We start from the raw sequence: 22,825 nt of genomic DNA, 5'->3' as shown, positions 1-22,825 counted from the left end.
CACAAGGGTCACGAGAGAAAGTAGGAGGTCAGAGTCAGAGAGAGATTGGAAGATGCTACCCTGCTGGCTTGGAAATAGAAGGAAGGGGTCATGAGCCAAGGAACGTGGGCACCTCTAGAAGTTGAAAAAGGGCAGGAAACGGATTCTCCCCTGGAGCTTCCGGAGGGAACTCAGCCCTGCCCACACCTTGACATTGGCCCCGTGAGACCCACATCAGACTCTGACCTCGGGACCTGCAAGAGAATAAACCTGGGTTCTTTTCAGCCATTATGTTTGTGGTCATTTGTTACAGCAGCCGCAGGCCACTCACACAACGGCTGTGCTCTTGACCTCCATGTGCTTCTCTCATTTTATTTTCTAATACTTAACGACAGTTCACGAATTCTTCCCGCGTTTCTCAGAGGCTTCGTATTGATGTATCCCCCTCCCAGCGGATGCAAAATCAGCCCTACCGTGTCGGGCGCGGGGGATGCTCTCTCTTCCATGGTTATGGTCAACCCTGCTGAAGCTCGTCCTCCCGTGTGGCCTTAGGAGGGGAGAAGGACTCGGTGTCAGCCTGTCCGGGGGCTTGAGGATTCTCCTAACTGGACTCCTGTCTTCCTGGCAACTCCCCTTCCGTGCTGTCTTCCTATCAGGTTTGGGGGCAGGAGTCCTGATTTTCCCCCGGGGCTGAGCACACTCCTTCGAACACCCTCCAGGCCACAGGAAGAGTAGGCAGTGGTGAGGGCTGGGCCTCTGTGAGGTCCTAAGAACCATGGGAATCGTGCCCTTTAAGAGCATGAATTTTACGGCATGGGAATTATACTGCAATAAAGTGTTATATCAAAAAAGAAAAGAAACGCCCACTTGCTGAATTTAGGGGCAGTGTCAAAGAATACCCACAATTACCTGAACTCACTATTAAATTACACCCCTTCTTCCACCTGCTAGATTTTCTTCACAGAGGTCAACAAAAATGACGATTGCAAGAGATTGATTGCAGAAGCAGACGTGAGGATAAATAACAAGGTCCTACTGTAGAGCACAGGGAACTATATTCAGTATTCTGTGAGAAACCATAATGGAAAACAATATGAAAAAGAATATGTATATATATAACTGAATCACTTTGTTGAACATTGTAAATCAACTATACTTCGATAACATAAATTTAAAAAAAATAGGAGTCATCCAAAAAAACAAAAAAAGAGGAAGAAGCAGACGGAAAATCCAGCTACCTTCTATTAAACCAGACATTAGGGGGATTTGAAAAAATGTTTTTTAAAATCTGGCGGGGCTTTGAAAATTATAATCATTTTCATAAAATGTTACATATGTTAAGATATGAAGGGCTTATTAGTGTTATTTTTATACCAATTAATAAATACTTAAAGTTTTTTTCAGTTTTATTTTCTAATACCAGAAATATAGACAAGTATAGCCCACGGAAACAAAACGTCTTGGGGTTCTCGATAGCTTTTTAGAGGATAAAGTAGTCATAAAACCAAAATGTTTAAGAATCACTATCTTATACAACCACCATACAATGATTAAAATTAGGAAGTTGACACCAATGTGACACTATCTAGAGGACAAACCTCATTCTGATTTCACCAGATGTTCCAAAAATCTCTTTTAGAGCAGCTAAAAGTCCTGAATGAGAAATGGGGAGCTACAGTTGAATGGGTCCAGAGTTTTAGTCTGGAAAGATGAAAAAAGTTCTGGATGGTGGTGAAGGTAGCAAACAATATGAATGTACTTAACGCCATTGAACCATATACTTTAAAATGGTAAATTTTATGTGATGTATCTTTAATCACAACTAAAAATTACTATGTGAAAAATAGTTGATTTAACTATAGTGGATACAATATGCATCGTATTAAAAACAAGCAAAATTATAGAATGCATTTGTGATATATTTCACCATAAAATGACACTGCAGTATGTATAAAAGCAATCACTAGGGAAAGTCTTCTGCACAAAGTAGCTGGGCATTGTTAGATCTGAACATGCAGGATGTAAAATTTTTTTAAAAAATGATTTTTTAAAAGTTCATCATTTCTGTTGCTGTTATTGTTGTTAATAATCTCAGATAAGATCCTAATCCCCAAGAAACTTCCAATTTAGTGAGGGAGATGGATTAGTAAACAGACTAGTATAACACACAGAGATCAGCACTGGGGCTGAGAGAGCTCAGAAAAGGATCACGGCCCAGAGAGGGGAGATCTGGGAGGTCTTCCTGGAAGAGGTGGTGCATGAAAGGAAAAACAGAAGTGGGAGGAGGAGATGCCCTGCAGAAGTAAAAGCACATTGGACATGGTAGATTGCAAGCAGAGAGGCTGGAGAGAGAGGTGGGGATGTGACCTTGGCTGACCCCAGGTGTCAGGCCCAGGGGCTCTGCCCCGGCCTGTCAGGCTGCCAGCAATGCAGGGATATGGGGGGGTGGGGGTGGGGCGCTGTGCAGGCGGAACAGAGCCTGGGGCTGGAGGATAAGGGAAGTGAGAAATGAGGGCCCAGCAGAAAGGGCAGGACCAGCAGAGTTGGGGGTGGAGTCAGGGGCCTGCAGCCATGCTGACCTTCATTGCCTCTGACCCTGACAGTGACCCTCCAAGGGCAGCCTTAATTCTCCCCACAAAGAAACTGAGGAGCTGAGAGGTGAGGCAACTGGCCAAGTTCACCCAGCAGAGGCGGGATTAGAGCTCAGACTCTTAGTTCGGCCTTGCTCCCTGACCAAAATGGCTGAGGGTGACAGGGAGCCTCTCTCAGGGATGGGCCCAGTGTCACCCCCGTGGCTGCCTGAGCCTTCCTTTCAGGGCCTGGGCCTGGACCCAGGGGCACAGCAAGGATTCCATGGGGTCCTGCCCTGAAGGAACCCCCCAGTCCAGAAAGTTCCAGTTGGACCTCAGGTCCTGCCAAGAAGCCCTTCCCCAACCGACTTCTCTGGCTGCCTTCCAAAAGGGGCAGGAGCTACTGGGTGAGGGGGCCCCGGGTCCGACTGGGAGGCAGCCTTCTGTTTCCCTAATATCCTGGTGCATGAGAGGGGAATGCATGGGGCAGCCAGCTGGGGTTCCCGTTGTTCTGTTAATTGGCCAAAGCGTGCCCCATCGGGCAACTTCTTCCTCTTACCCACAGGATCTCTCACCTCTACTGTTTCCAGCAAGAAGCCAGAGCATATTTTTAGACCAAAGCTGCAGGCAGACCTGGAGGAGTCCCCAGAAGAGGAAGTGAAGGGTAGGAAGGCCCGGCGAGTGTGTCCTCCCTGGTACGGGGTTGGGGTGAGACATGGCACAGTCTGTCTGCTGTGTGTTTGTAGAAGCAGAGGTGGGTGACTTTCAGCTGACCAGCCTTGGCCTGTGAGGTTCCAGGCTAAAAAGGAAGCTGATTTCCCCCCAGGCCACAAACTTGCAGGCAGACCCCAAGCCTGGAGGCTGGTCCCAAAAGCATTTCCAAAGCACAGAGCATAAGATGAGTCGCTGGTGGTAATTCACACAAGAGCTCAGCCGGAAGAGTCATGTGTCTGCTTTTCCCCAGCAAGGCAGGAAAAAATGCCTCCCTCTGGGGCCTGGCAGCTGGCCTCTGGGGCCTGGCACGGTCACACCCCTGAGCACAGCGCAGAGTCCTGAGCTAGCAGGGGACTTTGAGATCATCCAGCCCTGCCTCTCAGTTTACGGTCGGTCGGGAACAGATGCAGGACGGTCATGGCTATCCAAGGTCACAGCGCCCGGGAGGGGCGTAGTAGGCACAGTGGAAAAAGTGAGGACACGTGAGCCAGGCCAACAGGCACCAGGCCCAGGCCTGCAGCTCCCAGGTATGAGGCTCAGGGCAATGGGTCAGCCTCTCAGCCTCAGTTTTCACAGTTGGGAGCAGGGAGGAGGGCAGCTGCCTTCAGGGCTGCTTGGGGCTGAGCAGTGCTGAGCACAGAGTGCCCTGTATCCAGTGGGCACATCATCAACACGCTCTCCAGGCAGCCGAGCCAGGAGGGGGCTCCGGGCACCTGATCCTGTGCCCAGGAAGAGGGGCAGTTACCCACCTGCTTTCCTCCGGATCAACAGCACCCTTAAGGGACGTGCTCAAAAATCCCCGACTAGTTACTATCTCTTCTGTGCCAGGAGAGCTGGGTACACGCAGAGCACGAGGTGGGGACACGCAGACCCAGTCTTCGAGCCGTTTAACACCTGAATGGGAAGATAAATAAATATCACCAACGATTGAAACAATGGTTTAAGCTTCTAGGTCCAGTAATCGCAGGCCAGATTATTTGGGCCGACTCTCTGTCTCTAGAAACAAGTAAAAATTTTGAATAAAAAAGTCATTTAACAAATTATGTTATGTCATACTGCGTGAATAAGTCAGACAGAGAAGGACAAATATCGTATGGTATCTTTTATGTGTGGAATCTAAAAATTGGTACAAACGAACTTATTTACGAAACAGAAACAGAGTCACAGATGTAGAAAACAATCTTATGGTTACCAGGGGGAAAACGGGGAGAGGCATAAACTGGGAGGTTGAGATTGACATATACACAGTACTACATATAAGACGATAACTAATAAGGACCTGCTGTACAACACAGGGAACTCTACTCAGTACTCTGAAATGACCTATATGGGAAAAGAATCTAAAAAAGAGCGGATATATGTATATGTATAACTGATTCACTTTGCTGTACAGCAGAAAGAAACACAACATTGTAAAGAGACTATACTCCAATAAAAAAAATTTTTAAATACATGCTATTCACCATACAAAAAGAAAAAACCTTGCATACGATTTAAAAAAAAAGATAAAATAAAATTAAACTGGAAATCATGATTTGCAATATATATGGTAAATTAAATGTTTATAATTTAATATGTAAACAAGTCTAACAAATCAATATTGTAACGATCTTATACAAGATAAAAAATGATCAAAAGGACATTTCCTAATTGTATTTATCTTGATAAAAAAATCAAAATTAAAAATTATGCTAAAAGCCTCTAAGAGTGGCCAAGATAGTGGAGAACCTCCAGGCCAAGTCTGGTGGGGCGCAGGAATGGTGCGACGATTTTGCCCCGAGGGCTTTTGCCAGTCTGGAAAGGCTGGGCCTTGACCTTGACAGGAAACGGACATGTAAGGACAGAAGTCAAGGTAGGAGGCAACTAATCAGGGACTCTCCCTCATATTAAGCTGGAGGCCAGGGAGTCAGGGACAAAGTGGGTACAGCCCACCTTGCTCTCCTGGCAGAAATCAGGGCTGGGGGCGCTGGATGGTGAAACGGGTGTCACGCTTGGAAAGCACCAGCTCAGTCCTTGGTATCTACTTAGCAATCACTAGATCCCTTTGAGGGGAGGGGTTGTTTTCAAATTAAACTCAGCAGTAATGTTTGCCCAGAAAGTTGATTTCATCTAATATTTCAACTTAGAGAAATGAACTGATAGGTCTACAGTCCCCAGTCTCTCTTTTCCACCAGCCATTAAGGACCCTGCCTACCAGGGTGCTGGTCCTGTGTCCTCTGCCCCATGCCACTGGCACCTTCTAGAGTGTTCCCGCATGTAGATTTCAGCTTCCCTCCGGCCTCCAATGAAAGCTCTCCCCTGCACACCTCAGGCTCCCAGGCAGAGGAAACGCTCATCCCCAGGCCTGGCCCCCGCCCCGAAGGTACCCGATGGCATGTGAGCTGGGGCTCTGGGTGGATTTGACACCTGGAGTCTCCCGAGGCAGCTGCCCACACCCTGCTCCCTCACTTGTCAAAGATCAAAATCAGGCCCTCCCGTAGGATTTTATATTCCCAGCTGCAAGTCTCAACACAAGCCAAGGTGTTGATGTGAAAATAAATATTGTAAGTAAATCTGGAAGAGAGAGCTGGGCAAGAAGACTGGAAAAACGTCAGGAGGCCTTTGCAACTTGCTTTGTGTTTATCGGTAAACAGAGCTCACCTGGGCGGGTTCAGCCCGGACTTTGGGCTCACAAACCAACATTTTACACAGCTTTGGGGACAGACATGGGGCTGTCAAGTCCAGAGACACTTTTAGTATGAAAAGGCATTTTCAACAACAGCTAAAAGTGTCAAGGACACACCCAGGGAGAAAGAGCCTATTTCTTTAAGGCGACTAGCTTTACAGAAAGCTCTCCACAAAGTCCCTGGCTCTTCTGCCCCTTTTGCCACAGACAGGGAACATTTCGTCAAATGTGGCCTGTCCCTTCGGGGGACTGAGGACCATGGCCCACTTCCTCATTTTAGTGAAAACTGAGGCCTGGATATGCTGACAGACATGCTGGCCGCTCCCTCACACATTATGGGGCCTGGCGGGCGTGGGTTCCAGGCCCTGTGCTGCACCCAGGGCTGAAGGTCCGGGGGAGGGAGCTGGCAGCCAGGAAGAAACAGGCACCTCACCTGATGCCGGAGAGGTTCAAGGACTCAATCGTGTCGGCCATTCTGAGTGGCAAGGCAGGCAGGGAGATAGGCACTGTGAAGACAGTGCTGAACCAGACAAAAGCCATGTGGGAGGTGGTGGCAACACAGGGAAGAGGGCAGCTTTGCAGCTGGGATGGATGCCAAGCAGGCTTCCTGGAGGAAGTGACAGAGCCTTGGCAGTGCCCTCAAGCAGGTGATCACCAAGTCTCAGGACCTATCAGGTCCTGTCCCTGAGCTTCCTGCACGCTCCTTCCTAATTCTCACACCAGGGCCTGGGGGGCTCAGCATCACTGCCCCATTTTATTGAGGAGGAAGTTCAGACAGGAGATCAAGTCGTTTGCCTAAGGTTACAGTGCAAGTAAAAGGCAGAGCAAGGATTTGAATCCAGGTCTGTTTGACTTCAAATCCCAGGTTCTGTCTACTAATTTCCTGAAGGAATTGGGGGGTGCCCCAGGCAGAGGCAGTGATGCCCACAGATACCTGCATTTATTATGCATTTGTGGGATACACACCTGTCTTATCTCTGCCCATGGTTGGTCCCTGCTGAGGTCCAGCCGTGGGCCACAGAGCGGCTCTGGACTTGCCAACAGTGAACTCTCCCTTTCTTAGTCTGTGTCCCCTGTCCCCGCTGACTTCCACCACCTGACCAGAGGGCACGCTTCCAGGAGATCAGAGGCCACTGCCCCAGCCAATGACACCCCAGAAGCACAAACTCCGTCTCATCGGGAGGCTTTGCACATCAGCAAAGGGCAAACAAGTGACCCACAGAGTTTTTGGACAGTTCCTGGAAAAGGGCTTACCTAAACTGCAGGGCAAACAGGCAGACTTCTGTCTGGTGTGTGGACCCAAGACCTGTAGGAGACACTTCGCCCCTGCAGGGGTCAAGGCCAGCTTCTGAACACAGATGGCTGACGTCACCTGCTTGCACATTCAGGGTCTAACCTGCTGCCTGGTATCTAGTGGCAGGGGCCTCCTCCTGCTATGCCCTTCTCCTCTTCTGAATGTCCCACTTCCTGATATCCCCCCTGGAGGCCAAGGGAGAGCCTCGGCTGCTCTAGTGGAATTGGGTACATCCGGGAGTGGCTCAGCAGGGCAGGTGTGGGCGGCACAGACCCGCTTCCATTCCTGGGCTCTGCAACTGGCCAGTGTGACCTGGTGCAGGGGGCGGGGGGCCTCTGTGCCTCAGTCTCCCAATTGTAATGTGGGCACAAGAATAATTATTTCTCCAAACATCTTCAAGATTAGAAAATGTGAAACAGGACCCGAAACAGCATCAGCACCAAATAAATGGAAGCTATGAACTAAGACGCACGGGCCCCCAAGTGCCCCTAGTGCTTACCAAGGAACCTGAGGACCTCAGGTGATGCTCAGATGCATATTCAAGAGCACTGATTTGTCCCTGAAGTTACAAGTTTCTGCTCAGTCCCTGCACAGGAGGCTGTCTAGGTTGTTGTACCGCCTACACTTCATCAGTGCTGAAAGCAGTGGTAGGTGGTGGGGACTTCCAGGAGCTGGGGGCAGGGAGGGGGATGTCCTTTGTGACAGTTCCTCCTGGGTGTGACATGTTTTTCACAGCTAACAGAAGTCTGCTCGAGGTAAAAAGGGGCAGCATGTATGGAGCCCTTTCATGAATATTCCCAAGAGATGTTCTGAGCATCCTTCTTCTTTCTTCCTGGGGAAGGGGAGGCAAGGGACTGGCTGAGAACATTTGTTCAAAGGTGACAGATTTCGTCACATGCGTGAAAAACAAGTTTTCTCTCCCTAAAATCTTGGGAGCCCCAAGAACCCAAGAACATTATTTCTTTATGTCTGCTGGGTGTACACCGTACTCTGTTGACCCCTATGCAGCTTCCTTTGCCCTTGTTCAAAACAATTTTTACCAGGTCTTTCCAAGTGCCGGATTTAACTGGGTTTATGGCAGACCATCGTGGTGCATCTGGGAAAAGAAGTCGACACCCCTTGTTTGCACTCTTGGTTCTTGACAGCATGGGATCTGGGGTATGTCAGGTGACATCTCTGAGACCGGATGCCCTCATGAGGACATGAGCTCGGTAGGGGCCCCTAGCTGCATAAATAAATAATACTGTTGCCTGCCCAGCCTATGAGATATCCAGGATATAATGGACACGGATCACTTCGTAAACTCTGAAACAGAATACAAAAATTGTCCATTGCTATATAGCGTGTGCAGTAAGAGTTGGGCTTGTCAGTGTGTTAGTGGGAAGGTTATGTGAGTGTCTGCTGGGTGGGGCAAAGTTCATCACAGGTATGGGGCCAATCAGCAAGGGTGAGCTTAAGACCTATGTGAAAGGGTCCGGTACGGCCGGGTCTCCAGCGTCTCCGTGAACTGCGGGAATTTGTTTGGAGCTGTTTTGGGCCCGGAGTAGGTCCTCCAGGGCGCTCGCCGCTACAACGAGAACAGTGGCCGGAGCAGCGGGAGGGCAGGGAGCAGGGCTGCATAGCACACATTTCGTTCCCGCAGGAGCGGCGTCCTGATGCGCAGGCACCGGGGGCTTTGTGCATTCCGCGCGAGGAGCTCGGGCGTCGCCGCGCAAACAAAGCCGCTTTGCAGCTCTCGCTCTTGCTCTCCGCCATTGGCTGCCGGGCCGCGACCTCCCCCCTGCGCTGGCAGAAGCCCAGCGCCTCGGCTGGGCACAAAGTCAGCCCCTCACCCTTGCCGCATGGGGGGAGGGGCAGGCTCTCTGACAGCCCGGGGTGGGGTGGGCTGGTGGGGAGGGCGGTTGGTCGGAGTAGACAGCTCCTCCCGGCGCCCGGCCCCTTTGCCCTTCACTCTTCTGGGTCCCCCGCCCGCCGCACTCGCCGCGGCAACTCCGCCACCTGTTGACGCGTCCTCCCAGCTTGCGTTCCCTTTCTTCTCTTGCATTCTGGGCTCCCCCGGACAAGGTCCTTCCCCGCCCGCCCCCAGCCCCGCGCTCTCCCCAGACTCGAGGGCATCCGCGCTTAGGTGCCCGGTCTAGACCAGCTCATCGCACAGACTGGCAGAGCCGGGCTCCCCGAGGGAGGAGGGGCCTCGCCAGCGTGGCCTGGGCCCCGGACGGGAACCTCCACCCTTCCCGCAGCCTCGCGCCCGCCCCTCCTAGATTTCAGCCCTTCCCAATGCGCGGGGTCGGGCGCTCGCCTATCCCCAGCCGCACGCGGTGTGCCATCGCGGCGCTGGGTCCACCCGCCCGGTGACCTTGGCGGTCCCTCCGCCTCCCCGGCCTCAGTTTCCCCCAGGTGCTGCAGCAGTGGGGCCGGCGGTGGGAGCCCCCGAGAGCGGCCCCACCCCCGTCCCCGCGGGCATCCAATCGGGCGCCGCCGTCCGGGGGCTGTGTCCAGCGCGGGGCGGGGCTTCCCGGCGGGCCACCAGCGCGAGCCGCCCCAGCGGCCCGGCTGGGGCGGGGGACTGAGGGGCGGCGCGTGCCGCGGGGGCGCGGCTGGCACGGTTGCGGGGAGGCGGCGCCGGGCATGGGCCGGGGACGCGACGGCCCCACGGCAGGGGCAGCGAGCGGCGGGGGCGGAGGCGGCCGCTAGCGCCCTGCCCGGCGCCGCCTCCCTCGGAGCGCTCGCCCCGCGGACCGGCAGGCGGCGGACCGGCAGGCGGAGGACCGGCAGGCGGAGGACCGCGGCCCCAGGTGCCAGGAGGCGGGAGGGAGCGCGCGGGGGCTCGGGGGCCGGGCTCCCCCCACCTCAAGACCCAGAGCGGCGGCGGACTGGGAGGGGCTGGGCGGCGCATGCGCGGGGCCCGGGGCGCGGGGCGAGGGCGCTTGCCTCGGGCTCGTGCGGGGGATCCCGGGGCCCTGGGGGCCGCCCCTTGCTCGGCCTCCCTCCACGCGCCCGTGGCCTGCCGGGAGCCTCGGCGTTCACAGCTGTCGGTGGGGCTGGGACCTGGGCAGAGGTCGAGGCCCGGGACCTCAGAGACACTGGGTCCTCAGGTTGTCCCCCCGGAGAGAAGGCCCACCAGGCGGGGGCATCAGGCGCGCCCTTCTTTCTGCGTGGTCGAGCTTGGGCGTCACCGACTGGGGGCGTTTCCCGAGAGCGCCGGGGATCCCCTAGGCCAGGTAGCCGGCGGTCCCGGCAGACTGACCCTCGTGCGGCTGGCGGCCGAGGTCCAACGGGAGAGACACACGCGGCTTAGTCCACCTTTGAGGAACTGCCCCACTTTGCGCCTGGCGCAGTCGGGCGATGCAGACGGGCCGGGCCGGGCGAGCCCAGGGCAGTCTCTGCCGCGGGACGTCCTCCCGATCCCGGGGCCCGCGGGTCTGGCGCGGGGCTTCCGAGCCCGGGTCTCCCCTAGTCCCCGGCCACGCATGGCTGTGTTGGCGGAAGTCCGGAGGGTCGGTTCTGCCCTCACGGCCTCCCCAGACTAACAGAGAACAACTGCGCGCCCGTGCTTTCCTCGCCTTTTTAAGTTTAAGGGCTGGAGCCGTGCCCCGAATGTCAAGGTTCTTTCTAAGAAAAGTCCACGGTTGTATAATGCCTTGGATTTCGCGGGGCGCTCTGGGACGTTCGGGGCTGCATGCTACCCCCATCCCAGCCACCCCTCCCCAAACCAGGGAGCCCCTCCTCCCCCAGGGCTGCTTGGGAAGGGGTGCGTGGGGCCGGGAGGGGGGGCAGGGTTTTCCTGGGGACGACCCTGCCACACCGTAGCCATTGAAGACGCAGGGTCACGGTGACTTTCCTCTTTCAAGGTGGTGGAGAGTTGGGGAGAATCCAGAGGACATATCGTTGTAATCATTTTCGTCCTTTACCTTCTTACTGCCAAGGCTGCTGTGAAAGGCCCTGCCTCTGCTGTGAAGTAACAGTTTGTGGCCAGACAAGTCCAGAACCAAGACGTTGTCATCACAGGTAAATAGAAGGTTTGATTTACTTATTTTTCCAGACTGAAATAGTTAAGTCTTTACTTCCATTGCCCTACAGACTAGCAATTTGGGGGTTAATTATTACCTTGTGATGCAACGGGTTAGATCTATTTTCATTTCTTTGAAAGTAAGATGAATGTGGATAGATTCCCTTTTAAGTTCTGAAAACTTTATTCTGTCAGTTTTACTGGGAACTTCCTTTCTTTATGGCAGGCAGGTTCCACGTAATTTAAAACTAGATAATAAAACTGTGAGAAATGTTTTCACTTAACAGACACTTAAGTTACAGATGCTGACAAGTAAAGAGCACCATGCCTTCTCTTAGCTGTTTTAATTCCAGTCTGAAAATCAAGCAGATGGCTTGCTGAGCTAGTTGGCCAGGTCTAGAACTGCCACCAGCCAGGACAGTGATACCCTGGAGCAGTGGGCCTATGGTACAGATTGAGTGGTCACTGTGTGTGAGGGACCAGACAGTGAGCTTGACAAACTTCTATACAACTCTGAAGCAACAGAAAATCAATTGACCATAGAAAAAATGTTTTCCCTCTTCTCACATCTTGAACGTGTAAAAGTTATTCCATAAAATCATAAAATAATTCTTGTTACGAACTCAGGTTAGTCCACAGATTTTTTTGGGAGGGGCTGCATTGGGTCTTCGTTGCGGCGAGCGGGGGCTGCTCTTCGTTGCGGCGCGAGGGCTTCTCATTGCGGTGGCGTCTCTTGTTGCGGAGCACGGGCCCTAGGCGCGCGGGCTTCAGTAGTTGTGGCACGCGGGCTCAGTAGTTGTGGCTCGCGGGCTCTAGGTGAGCAGGCTTCAGTAGTTGTGGCGCACGGGCTTAGTCGCTCCGCGGCATGTGGGATCTTCCGGGACCAGGTCTCAAACCCGTGTCCCCTGCATTGGCAGGCGGACTCTTAACCACTGCGCCACCAGGGAAGCCCCTGTACACAGATTTTTAAGCGTAGTATGTGTATGCAGGAGAGAGAATGAGAGAGAGAGGAGAGAGAAAAAGGTGTTTCTTCTATGTAAACTAGTTTGTAATCTGTTTTATTAACCATTAGGTTATGAAAAATCTTTTCATGTGAATAAATGTGTTTGCACTTTATTGCATTTTTATCATTTTAAATGTCTATATCATATTTCATTGTGTTTAGACACAATAATTATTAGGCCAATCCTTTAACATATGTATATTTTAAAATTCTTTTAGTCTGTGAATGTTTACTGAATTTTCAGCTGCTCAGTATTGAGAAAGGCAACTGGGGATCTGCTCATGAAGCTGACTCTTACACCAGAATATAGGAAGGGAGCTGAAAGTGGATGAAGCTGGGGCGCAGAAAGGGAGACGGTTTTTGCCGCAGCACCTCGTGGTTTAGGGATTGGTAACCAGGGGTCTTTTCCTTGTGTGTTGTTCTGTGGGCACCTGTGTTTTTATAATAAGGATTCTTTAAGTAAGCTTCTTTAAAGAACTTTTATTAAAATGTTTCTTTGCTTACTGTAAACAGATTTTAAACATGCCACGTTTCTCTCTTTCCTCTCTCAGTCTGTGTGTGAATGGATAGATTCTTTTTTTAATAGTTTTTATTTATTTTTTAAATTTATTTCATTTATTAATTATTTATGGCTGAGTTGCGTCTTTATTGCCGCGCACGCGGGCTTTTCTCTAGTTGCGGTGAGCGGGGGCTACTCTTCGTTGCTGTGCACTGGCTTCTCATTGCAGTGGCTTCTCTTGTTGGGAGCACGGGCTCTAGGCGCGCGGGCTTCAGTAGTTGTGGCACGCAGGCTCAGTAGTTGTGGCTCGCGGGCTCTAGAGTGCAGGCTCAGTAGTTGTGATGCACGGGCTTAGTTGCTCCGCGGCATGTGGGATCTTCCCAGACCAGGGCTGGAACCCGTGTCCCCTGCATCGGCAGGCGGACTCTCAACTACTGCGCCACCAGGGAAGCCCCCCCGGATGTATTCTTAATGGCAAATAGGATGCGTGTCTTAACTTCCAAGTGGCCGGTGTTTGGGGTGAACGTTTGTACTAATTTTGTTGCATCGCAGTTAGAGGATGTGGCTTTTTGGGAATTTAAGGGCCTCTGTTTTTATTTCTGGTTTTGGTGGCTTGGTATAGGCTTCATAGACACTTCAAATAAAGCCATAGCTTCTTTTTGTAGGATAGACATTTGCTGTGTCTGTTACTTCTGCCTTCGTAATTACATAGAACCAGCTAGCTCACGTCTAAGCCCATGTGGTTAGGGAAAATTAGGCAAAGGATTTTAATTTCCAACTTGGTGTGAAGACAGGTTTAAGGTAAGAACCAAACAGGAAAAGCCCTAGATGTCCCAGTGGACCTGATTTAAAAGAACTTGTTTCTTCTTCCAAGTATTTCTGTCACTTGCATGCAGTGATGTGTATGTACTGTGGGTAACAGACATCACCTAGTCTGGTTTGCTTGTTGTTTGGAGGTGTGTTCATTCTTTGCTTCTAGAGTATTTAATTAGTATCTCGTTGTAGCAATATTGTGGAAGGGTTTATGCACTTCAAAAGGTGAAGCGATTACTCCTTACTAAGTCAGACCTATTATTAGTTATTTTGGTGGTTGAGCTGCATTTGTTTTGAGGTCGGCATATAGGACCAGAAAAAGTACTTGAGGATTTTGGTTTGCATCAGGGATGCAGCTTGACATAATGGAAGAGGTGTTAGGTCATCCCCAGGTTTGATTCTCATCCCTTCGAGGCAGGCTGCCGGGCCTGGGGATCTCTGTTCACCTCTCTAAATGCTGTTTTCTCATCACAAAACGGAGTTCCTCTCCTTTCCACCTCTTTGAAGGGTTGGGAGTCTCCAAAGTGGTGGCTTGGGCTTCCCTGGTGGCACAGTGGTTGAGAGTCTGCCTGCCAATGCAGGGGACACGGGTTCGTGCCCCGGTCCGGGAAGATCCCACATGCCGCAGAGCAACTAGGCCCGTGAGCCACAACTACTGAGCCTGCGCGTCTGGAGCCTGTGCTCCGCAACAAGAGAGGCCGCGATACTGAGAGGCCCGCGCACCGTGATGAAGAGTGGCCCCCGCTTGCCACAACTAGAGAAAGCCCTCGCACAGAAACGAAGACCCAACACAGCCAAAAATAAATAAATTTAAAAAAACCAAAGTGTTGGCTTATGTGAAGACTCTTTGTAGCAAGTAAAAAGGCATACTTAGCCCAGGCAGCGTCTTAAAGAAGCACACCTTGTACTGCCTGCCTCTCCCTGAGCCGGATCTGGTAACTGTCACTTTTGCTCTGACCGTTTGGTGATTTTTCAAAGGCTTTTGGAACGAAGCACATCCCCCACCCCAAATATACACTTCTTTTCATTTTTGAGTAGGTAATCGAGAGTCCTACACCAGTAAGAACAAAACTGTCCTGAGTGGGTTTTGTTTTCTCTGCACATGGATATGCCCTCAGGTTTATTTATTTATTTATTTACTCATTTATTTACTTATTTATTTATTTACGGCTGAGCTGGGTCTTCGTTGCTGCGCACGGGCTTTCTCTAGTTGTGGCGAGCGGGGGCTATTCTTCATTGCGGTGTGCGGGCTTCTCATTGCGGTGGCTTCTCTTGTTGTGGAGCACGGGCTCTAGGCACTCGGGCTTAGTTGCTCTGCTCTTAGTAGCTGGGGCACGCGGGCTCTAGAGCGCAGGCTCAGTAGTTGTGGCGCACGGGCTTAGTTGCTCTGCGGCATGTGGGATCTTCCCGGACAAGGGCTCGAACCCATGTCCCCTGCATTGGCAGGCAGGTTCTTAACCACTGCGCCACCTGGGAAGTCCCTGCCCTCAGGTTTTGATGGTGATATATTTTGCATTTGTCCTGACTCCCGTATCCCTAGACCATGAAAACAACTGTTCCTCATCCTTGGAGGGTCTGCGGAGATGCAGGCTGGGTGAAATCTTCCCCCACCAGGGCTGCTCCTGGGTGCTGCCCTACCTCACTTTCCCCGCTGAGTCCACCTTGATGAGAACGGAGTATGTGTTAGTCAGTTCTGCCCAGCTGGTCCTGTATACTGAGTAGGCCCTCCACATCTGCAGGTTCTGTATCCACCAGTTCAACCAACCATGGATTGAAAATATGCGGGAAAAAAAATTCCAGAAAGTTCCAGAAAACGAAACTTGAATTTGCCACGTGCCATAAGTATTTACACAGCATTTGCATTGTATTTGCAACTATTTACATTGCATGTATGTTGTATTAGTTATCGTAAGTAATCTAGAGATGATTTAAAGTATACAAAGGTTGTGCGTAGGTTATGTGCAAACACTCACCTTTTTATATAAAGGACTTGAGCCTCTACAGATTTTGGTATCCCCAGGGGGCCCTGGAACCAGTCCCCTGAGGATGCTGAGGGAGGACTCTGAACGTTCATTGAGCGAATAAGAGATGAACAGATGAACAGAATTTAATTCAACAAGAATTTATCGATTTTTTTTCTTTTTACAGTACTCAGGTATGGGTGGGAGCTGGCTGGGGGGGACTTAGAAGTATAGCAGGGGGCCTGCCCACCGCAAGAGGGTTTCCCCTTGGCATTTTGCAGTTTCCCTCGAACCTCGGATGGCGAGAGCCCATCCTTCCATCAGCACTAGACCGGTGTGTTCCTGCGCGCCGTGCTGGACTCCCACACGTCGCTCCCGTGGCATAGGTGTTATAAAGGTGGCAGCTGCAGTTCAAATTATCACTAGATTTGGGGTATGTTAAACATTAAATAGACTTTTTATGAGATGGCCTGAGCATCTAATTAAATCAAACGCTCTTTCTTTCTGCAAGATCATGGATTCTAATTCCAAACAACTGACTCAGAAGGAAAGAGGTGTGTTTAAACATTTGGGAGTTGGGAAGTGTTTCTATTTAACGGGGCAAGGGTCCTGCTGGCCCTCCAGTTGTGGAGATAAGATAGGCACAGGAGAAGTTACTGAAAGCATTGGAGAGGTTTAGGTCTTCTGTGTTCCAGACTCAGCACTCATCCGACTGCTTTTAATTTTTTTTAATTTTTAAAAAATGTTATTGAAGTATAGTTGATTTACAATGTCGTGCTAATTTCTGCTGTACAGAAAAGTGACTCAGTTATACGCATATATATTCTTTTTCATGTTCTTTTCCATCATGGTTTATCACAGGATATTGCATATAGCTCCCATCTGACTGCCTTTATTTTGCTCTATTTAAAGAGGTTTGCAGAGAAAGAGGAGTGGCTGTTTCTGTTCCGATCCCCTTGCTTCTACACGTTTAACTCAGAGGTCACAGGTACACCTTTGAAAAAGGATCACCTGAATAGTAAGAGTTAGGAAAGCAAAGGCAGAATGAATTGTCTCAGCTTCTGAAGCGTCACATGAAAGACTGGAAATGGTAATCCAGTTAAGTAAACAGTCTACTGTAGTTCTTTCCCCCACCCGCCCCGACCACTTTTAAGAGTGAGTGAGGCACCAAGCTCCCTGCAGCCATGTGTAACTGAACAAGTCTGTGGTTATGTGATAACCACACTGAGGTGACAAATTGCCACGTTCTAGTAAAAGAGATTCAGTTATTTAGAAGTTGGCATGTGGCTGCCTCCCTCCCTTTCAGAAACAGTCTAAGAAATGGTTAGCCTGACATGTGTATTTAAGTACATATTTACAATGAAGCAATAAGACTTGTAAAATACAGGATTGCAGAATCAAGTGACAATCAAATCTTGATCTGAAATCAAGTTTTCTTCTATTACCTAGCTGTTAAATGGGATTTTTTTTTTTTTTTTTTTTTTTTGCGCTACGTGGGCCTCTCACCGCTGCGGCCTGTCCCGTTGCGGGGCACAGATTCTGGATGCGCAGGCTCAGCGGCCATGGCTCACGGGCCCAGCCGCTCCGCGGCATGTGGGATCCTCCCGGACCGGGGCACGAACCCGCGTCCCCTGCATCGGCAGGCGGACTCTCAACCACTGTGCCACCAGGGAAGCCCGGGATTTTTTTTTACCAGAAGAATTTTTAGAAGCATTTTCAGGCAGTGTTCCTTCTTGCACAAGTTGACATCTATTAGGCTGCCAGCATGAAGAGTCTTTTCCCCTCTGTCTAGGCTTATGAATGAATTTGATCCATTCTAGGCAGTAGTCCCATTTTGTGGGACAGCTTGATAAGTGGGTTAGTATCTTATTTATTCACTGTCCACTCACTTTATTTCTGGTTTTCTAACTGTGTGTTGGGGATGGGATTAACAGGACTGATGTGTAAAAGGAAAATTGTTCCGAGAAATTTGAAATTTCCTTTCAATAGAAGCATGTCTTGGTGTGTGGAAGTTATTTATAACACAAACAAAAGGGTAGTGTTTGATGTGTTTACGGCATCCTTGGATTTTAGGGTTCGTGGAGGGAGTATTTTGCTTGGTGATTACAATCACCTTTTTTGCCCACTTTGAAACCCGTTGCAGAATCTGTCACCAGCTCTAGGCAAGGGGACTCCTGCCCCATCTCTGCAGAGCCCTCCCGTTGGTTCACAGCAAGCAGTCCCAAGCACATGGAGGTTCAGAAAATGACCTTCCTTCTTGCCTTTCTTAGAAAAGCTCACTTGTCGAGAGCCCTTTCCAGAAAGGAAGTCATTCTATTGCTGTAGTTCTCAAATCATAAAAATAAACCTCACCATTACGTTCAGTGCGGGGTCCTGAGAGAGATGAGTAGTTAAGAAAAAAAAAAACCCCACAAAATTCAATTGTGCAAAAATACTCACGGCGGGAGCTTGACGGGGAGCGATCTCCTAAAAAGAAGACTTCGAGAAAGAGAAGAGTCGTGAAGAGAAAGGCTTGAGAATATTGACACGCAGTGAGGGCTGATGCTTGAGAGAAAAGACCAGCACAAACAGGATTAAAAGGATGTGTGGAACAAGATGACGGAAGATTGTGAGGGTGGAAATGTTGGTGTCTGAGCCAGAGACAGGAGGTCCTGGACCTGGGGAGGGAGGAAAGGTCAGGGTGCTTGCCCGCACTCGGGCGGGGGAGAGGGAGGATGCACGTAGATTGAGGGATCTCTAGTGGTGGTGGGAGCGCGACCCACCCTCCACCCGAGCAGCCTGGAAACCAGAGATTGTAACCGCCTGCCAGCACCAGGGCAGGAAGCCCCGACCCAGCGTTGGTGCGTTGAACCGAAAGCGGAGGGTTCCCATCCTGGCCGAGGGTGACAGCGGCTGGCGACAGGAGGAAGGGTTAAGTGGGAAGCGTTCAGTGAAGAGAGGAGTAATTCTTTCCAAGTCCCAGCTTTGTGTGTGAATATCGGTACCTAGCAGGACACAACGTTGTCAATCAATACTGCAATAAAATAAATTTTAGAAGAAGAGTATATAGCGGGTTATCAATATAAGGAGAGAAAATAGGGTCTTTCACTCTGGAAACCAAAACTTATCGACTGTTTTCCTGCTGTTTTCTCTTCACTTAGATGAGTCTAACAGAGTTAGCTTTTCGTGTCTAGTTCAGAAGCCTAAGTGAAAGTGAGTATCTAACCACATTCAAGGACGGCCAATAATCTTTAACACTAATAGGAGCACAAGCCTCAAGAGAAAGAAGATTCTAGAAGGGAAAACCATCGCCAAGAAAGCAGATAAATCCATGGCTGATTCACAGACTGATGGAAGGACACAAAACCTTGGACGGGCTCAGTAACTCTGGAACGAATGAATTCAAACGCAGGCTTTCTTCGTCAGATAAATCATTTTCTGGAAGGTGTTTCAGAAAGATTCATGCCCAATTCTGATATCAGATCTGGTACGGTCTCTTTGAGAATGAGACCCCTGAAAGACAAGAGGTAATAAATAAAATTTAGAAAAGGAATGACTTTCAAGAGATGAAAAGATGAAATTCCAACCAAAGGTATCAACACCTCCACCCAGCTGCCGTCTTCGTATTTGTAGATGTGAAGTTACAATGAACCAGGGCAATGGAAGTTCACCGAAGTTGTACTTTGTCATTGCTGTCATGACCTCGGGCCCCACGTCCACCAGCCTTCCTGACATCACCCAACCCTCCCGGAGACTCAAACTCAGACTGTCCGGTTCTGAGCCCCACTGAGTTTTCCTCCCCATCCGGTAAGTGGCCTCCAGGAGGGCAGGACAGGTGCAGGGTCCTGACCCACTTAGCAGCTCTCGGCCACAGACGGACCACGCATCCGCGCGCACCTCAGTTTCCTTGTCTACAAATGGGGCAAGTACTGACGCTTTGTGTGGGAGACAGTTGCCTGGTGCAGAGTGAGGCGGCTTTTTACTTTTTCATTTTTTATTTCTTTTGGCCATGCTGCACAGCCTGTAGGATCTTAGCTCCCCACCCAGGGATCCACCCCGGGCCCTTGGCAGTGAAAGTGCGGAGTCCTAACCACTGGACCGCCAGGGAATTCCCAAGGCCGCTTTAAAAAAATTTGTTTTAGTTTATTCAAGTACAGTTGATTTACAATGTTGTGTCAATTTCTGCTGTACGGCAAAGTGATTGTTTTGTGTATATATTCTTTTTCCTATTCTTCTCCATTATGGTTTATCCCAGGATACTGAACGTAGCTCCCTGTGCTATGCAGTAGGACCTTGCTGTTAACGGTGTCATTGTTTCCTTGCTTGTTGTTTACTGTCCAGCCATACATGGACTCATCCTTCCTCATTTATCAGCTCCCATGGTGACTGGGAGGGCAGGGCCCTGACTCTCGGGGCCAGTGTTCTTCCTCCATGGCCAGATCCTCGTTTGTGCCTGGGACATTCCCTCACCCTACCCCTCATCCCCACCTCACCCCCTTACCTCTACCCACTACCCTGGAGATCTCAGCTGAAAACTTTCTTAGGGAAACCTTCCAGAACTGCCTGCCCGGTCAGGTCTCTCAGATGCAACGCCTGGCGCTTTTCCTGTAAGCTTGCCCATTACATGTTCATCTGCATGGCCTCTTGGTGAAAGTCGTTCTCCCCAATGAGTCACAGACCCCAGGGGGCAGGAAACCACAGCTGCCCCGCTCTCCACCGCCCAGGATGTACTGCCAGCAGGTGCTGCAGGACCGGCTGGGTGAACATGCAGCTCCGGTCAGGCTACCCTACGTTTGAGATTCCTTCCAGGCTTAACCAAATGCCACCTCCTTCATGAAGCCTTCCTTGATTCCCCCCTGAATGAGAGGCAGGAATTTTGTCACTCAGACACCCTATAGCAATTTTTAAATAAGTTTATTTTTGGCTGCATTGTGTCTTCGTTGCTGCGCGGGCTTTCTCTAGTTGCGGTGAACGGGAGCTACACTTCATTGCGGTGCACGGGCTTCTCACTGCGGTGGCTTCTCTTGTTGCGGAGCATGGGCTCTAGGCGGGCAGGCTTCAGTAGTTGTGGCACGCAGGCTCAGTAGTTGTGGCTCGCGGGCTCTAGAGCGCAGGCTCAGTAGTTGTGGCGCATGGACTTAGATGCTCCGCGGCATGTGGGATCTTCCCAGACCAGGGCTCGAACCCGTGTCCCCTGCACTGGCAGGTAGATTCTTAACCACTGCGCCACCAGGGAAGTCCACCCTGTAGCATTTTGAATCTCTCTGACTGGACATATTCTACCTTCACCTCAGCAACTGTTTATTGAGCACTTCAGTCATTCATTCCAGAGCTCATTCATTTCTTCAACACACCTTTCCTGAGCTCCTGCTATGTGCCAGGCAGTGTTCCAAGAGCTGGGGACAGCAGTGGAAAACGGCAGGCACCATCCCCTGCCATCAGGAAGCACTGCATTACATGACAAGCAGGACTCCTAGGTTCAGAGGAGAGACAGGTACCCAAGCAACACGGTGCCGCGTGGTGAGAACCACTAGAAGGCCTGATGGGTGAGGCTGCCCTTCCCTGAGCCTCTCGGCGGCCAGGGGAGCAGTGGTGTTCTAACCGTGATCTGCACGTGCGGCTCAAGAAATATTTGTCCTTAAAATTTCCTTTCAACTAAAGGAACTAAGTTGGGAGAAAGGAGAAGAGCGAATAGAAGTGCTCCAAGCAGCTGTAGAGCCCATCTCAGTTCCCCCGTCGATTATCTTCTCATTTCACGTATCATTACGTGCTCGAGTGAAACCCTTTTGAACCACGTAGGTCAGCAGGATTTAAATCTTAGATGCATATTAACTCTCATCTAATGACCTATTTTCAGAAAACACCACACATTTAGTTGCGGCGTCTGCCTTCTCTTTGTCGCTGATGTTTCCGGCATGAAAAGCAGATAAGCCCCGTAAGCAGCGATTCTGTCTTCATCACAGAAGCGTGATAATCGCTTCCTGAAAGGAGCAGGGACACGAGGGATCGAGGGATCGTGCGTGCCGTTAGCTTGACATCGCTTGGTTTCGTAGTCATGAATGAGGCGAATTAGCCCTCAGACACACGCAAGCCCCTTTCCTAGGATAATAGATGGGTGAAGCCTGTGCCTCCAGGGCTTCTGGCTTCTTGCTCTGTGGCTGGGAAGGTGGGGAGAGAGGCAGCCCTGTCCTGCTCGGGAGGTTAGGAGCCCAGGTACGTCAGGCGGGAGCAGGGCTGGCTTTGGGAGGTGCCAGAGAAATCCCTCTGGCTGCCCTGCTCCACGGATGTGACGATGCGCTGGGTCGCCTTTTTAACAGCAGACTCGCCTCTTCGTATCAGGCTCCCTAAAATCCAGGCAGTGGAGATGGGTTTGGGGTCTTCTAAAAGTCAAGTTTACTGAGGGGTAATGTACATGCAGTAAAATCCATCCTTTCTGGATGGACAATTCTGTGTGTTTTGAAAAACATCTATGGCCCACTTTCTTGCTGGTCGTCAGCAAGAGGCGCCCACGTTTCTTGGCGTGTGGCCCCTCGGTCGTCAAAGCCTGCAACGTGGCTCAAGTCCTTCTCATGCGCTGAATCTCTAGGACCTCCCCTTCGGCCTCCTTTCAGCCGGAGAAAATGCTCTGCTTTTAAGGGGCCAGGCGATTGGACTGGGCCCACCTGGATAATCCAGGCCACTCTCCCCTCTCAGGCCTGCGCCTGTGTCAGTCCCCTGTGGCTGCCGTCACGGAGCACGATCTGGGTGGCTCCAAAGGACAGAAATGTATTGTTGTGCGGTCCTCAGGGCCGGAAGTCTGAGCTCAAGGTGCCGGCAGGGCCGCCCTCTCTGAGACTCTGCGTAGACCCCTCCCTCGCCTCCTCTCTAGCTCTCGTGGTGCCCATCAACCCTTGGCATCCCTTGGCTTCTGGAAGCATCACTCCAGTCCCCAGCTGTCATCACATGGCATTCTCGCTGTGTGTGTGTGTGTCCAGATTTCCACTTTTTATAAGGACACCAGTCATACTGGATTAAGGACCCACTCCACTCCGGTATAACCTCATCATAACTATATCCGCAAAGAGCCCTATTTCCACTAAGGTCACATTCTGAAGTACTGGAGGTTAGGATGTGGACATACCTTTTTGGGGGACACAAGTGAACCCGTGATGGTACCCTCGGTCACGTCTGCAGAGCCCCTTCTGCCATGCATGGTGACATGGCCATAGGCTCCAGGATTGGAGCATGGACATCTTTGGGGCCATGAACTGCCACCATTCCATGGTCACGCCCTCATGGAACTCACAGTCTACAGGCAGCTAACACCCGCTCAAGGAGTTTCGGAGACTTGAGACCCCAC

At 50.8% G+C, this 22,825-nt stretch overlaps 1 protein-coding gene across 3 annotated transcripts in view; it reads left to right on the top strand.

The window, feature by feature from the left end:
- The first annotated feature begins 9,747 nt into the window (after positions 1-9,747).
- The window catches only part of PPARA (peroxisome proliferator activated receptor alpha), a 70,407-nt gene continuing 57,329 nt past the window's right edge, over positions 9,748-22,825 (top strand). The window contains exons 1-2 of one of the 3 annotated variants that reach the window (XM_079937532.1): positions 9,748-10,017; positions 11,149-11,230. The gene's annotated coding sequence lies outside the window, so the exon portion shown is untranslated. Of the gene's footprint in view, positions 10,018-10,095; positions 10,444-11,073; positions 11,231-22,825 lie in introns of those variants that run through there. The other 2 variants (XM_079937534.1, XM_079937533.1) reach the window with 2 other exon arrangements.

Source organism: Stenella coeruleoalba (assembly GCF_951394435.1).
Source record: "Stenella coeruleoalba genome assembly, chromosome: 11".
Classification (NCBI taxonomy): Eukaryota; Metazoa; Chordata; class Mammalia; order Artiodactyla; family Delphinidae; genus Stenella; species Stenella coeruleoalba.
The sequence above is the reverse complement of the archived record's forward strand: the minus strand, read 5'-3'. Positions and strand labels throughout refer to the sequence as shown.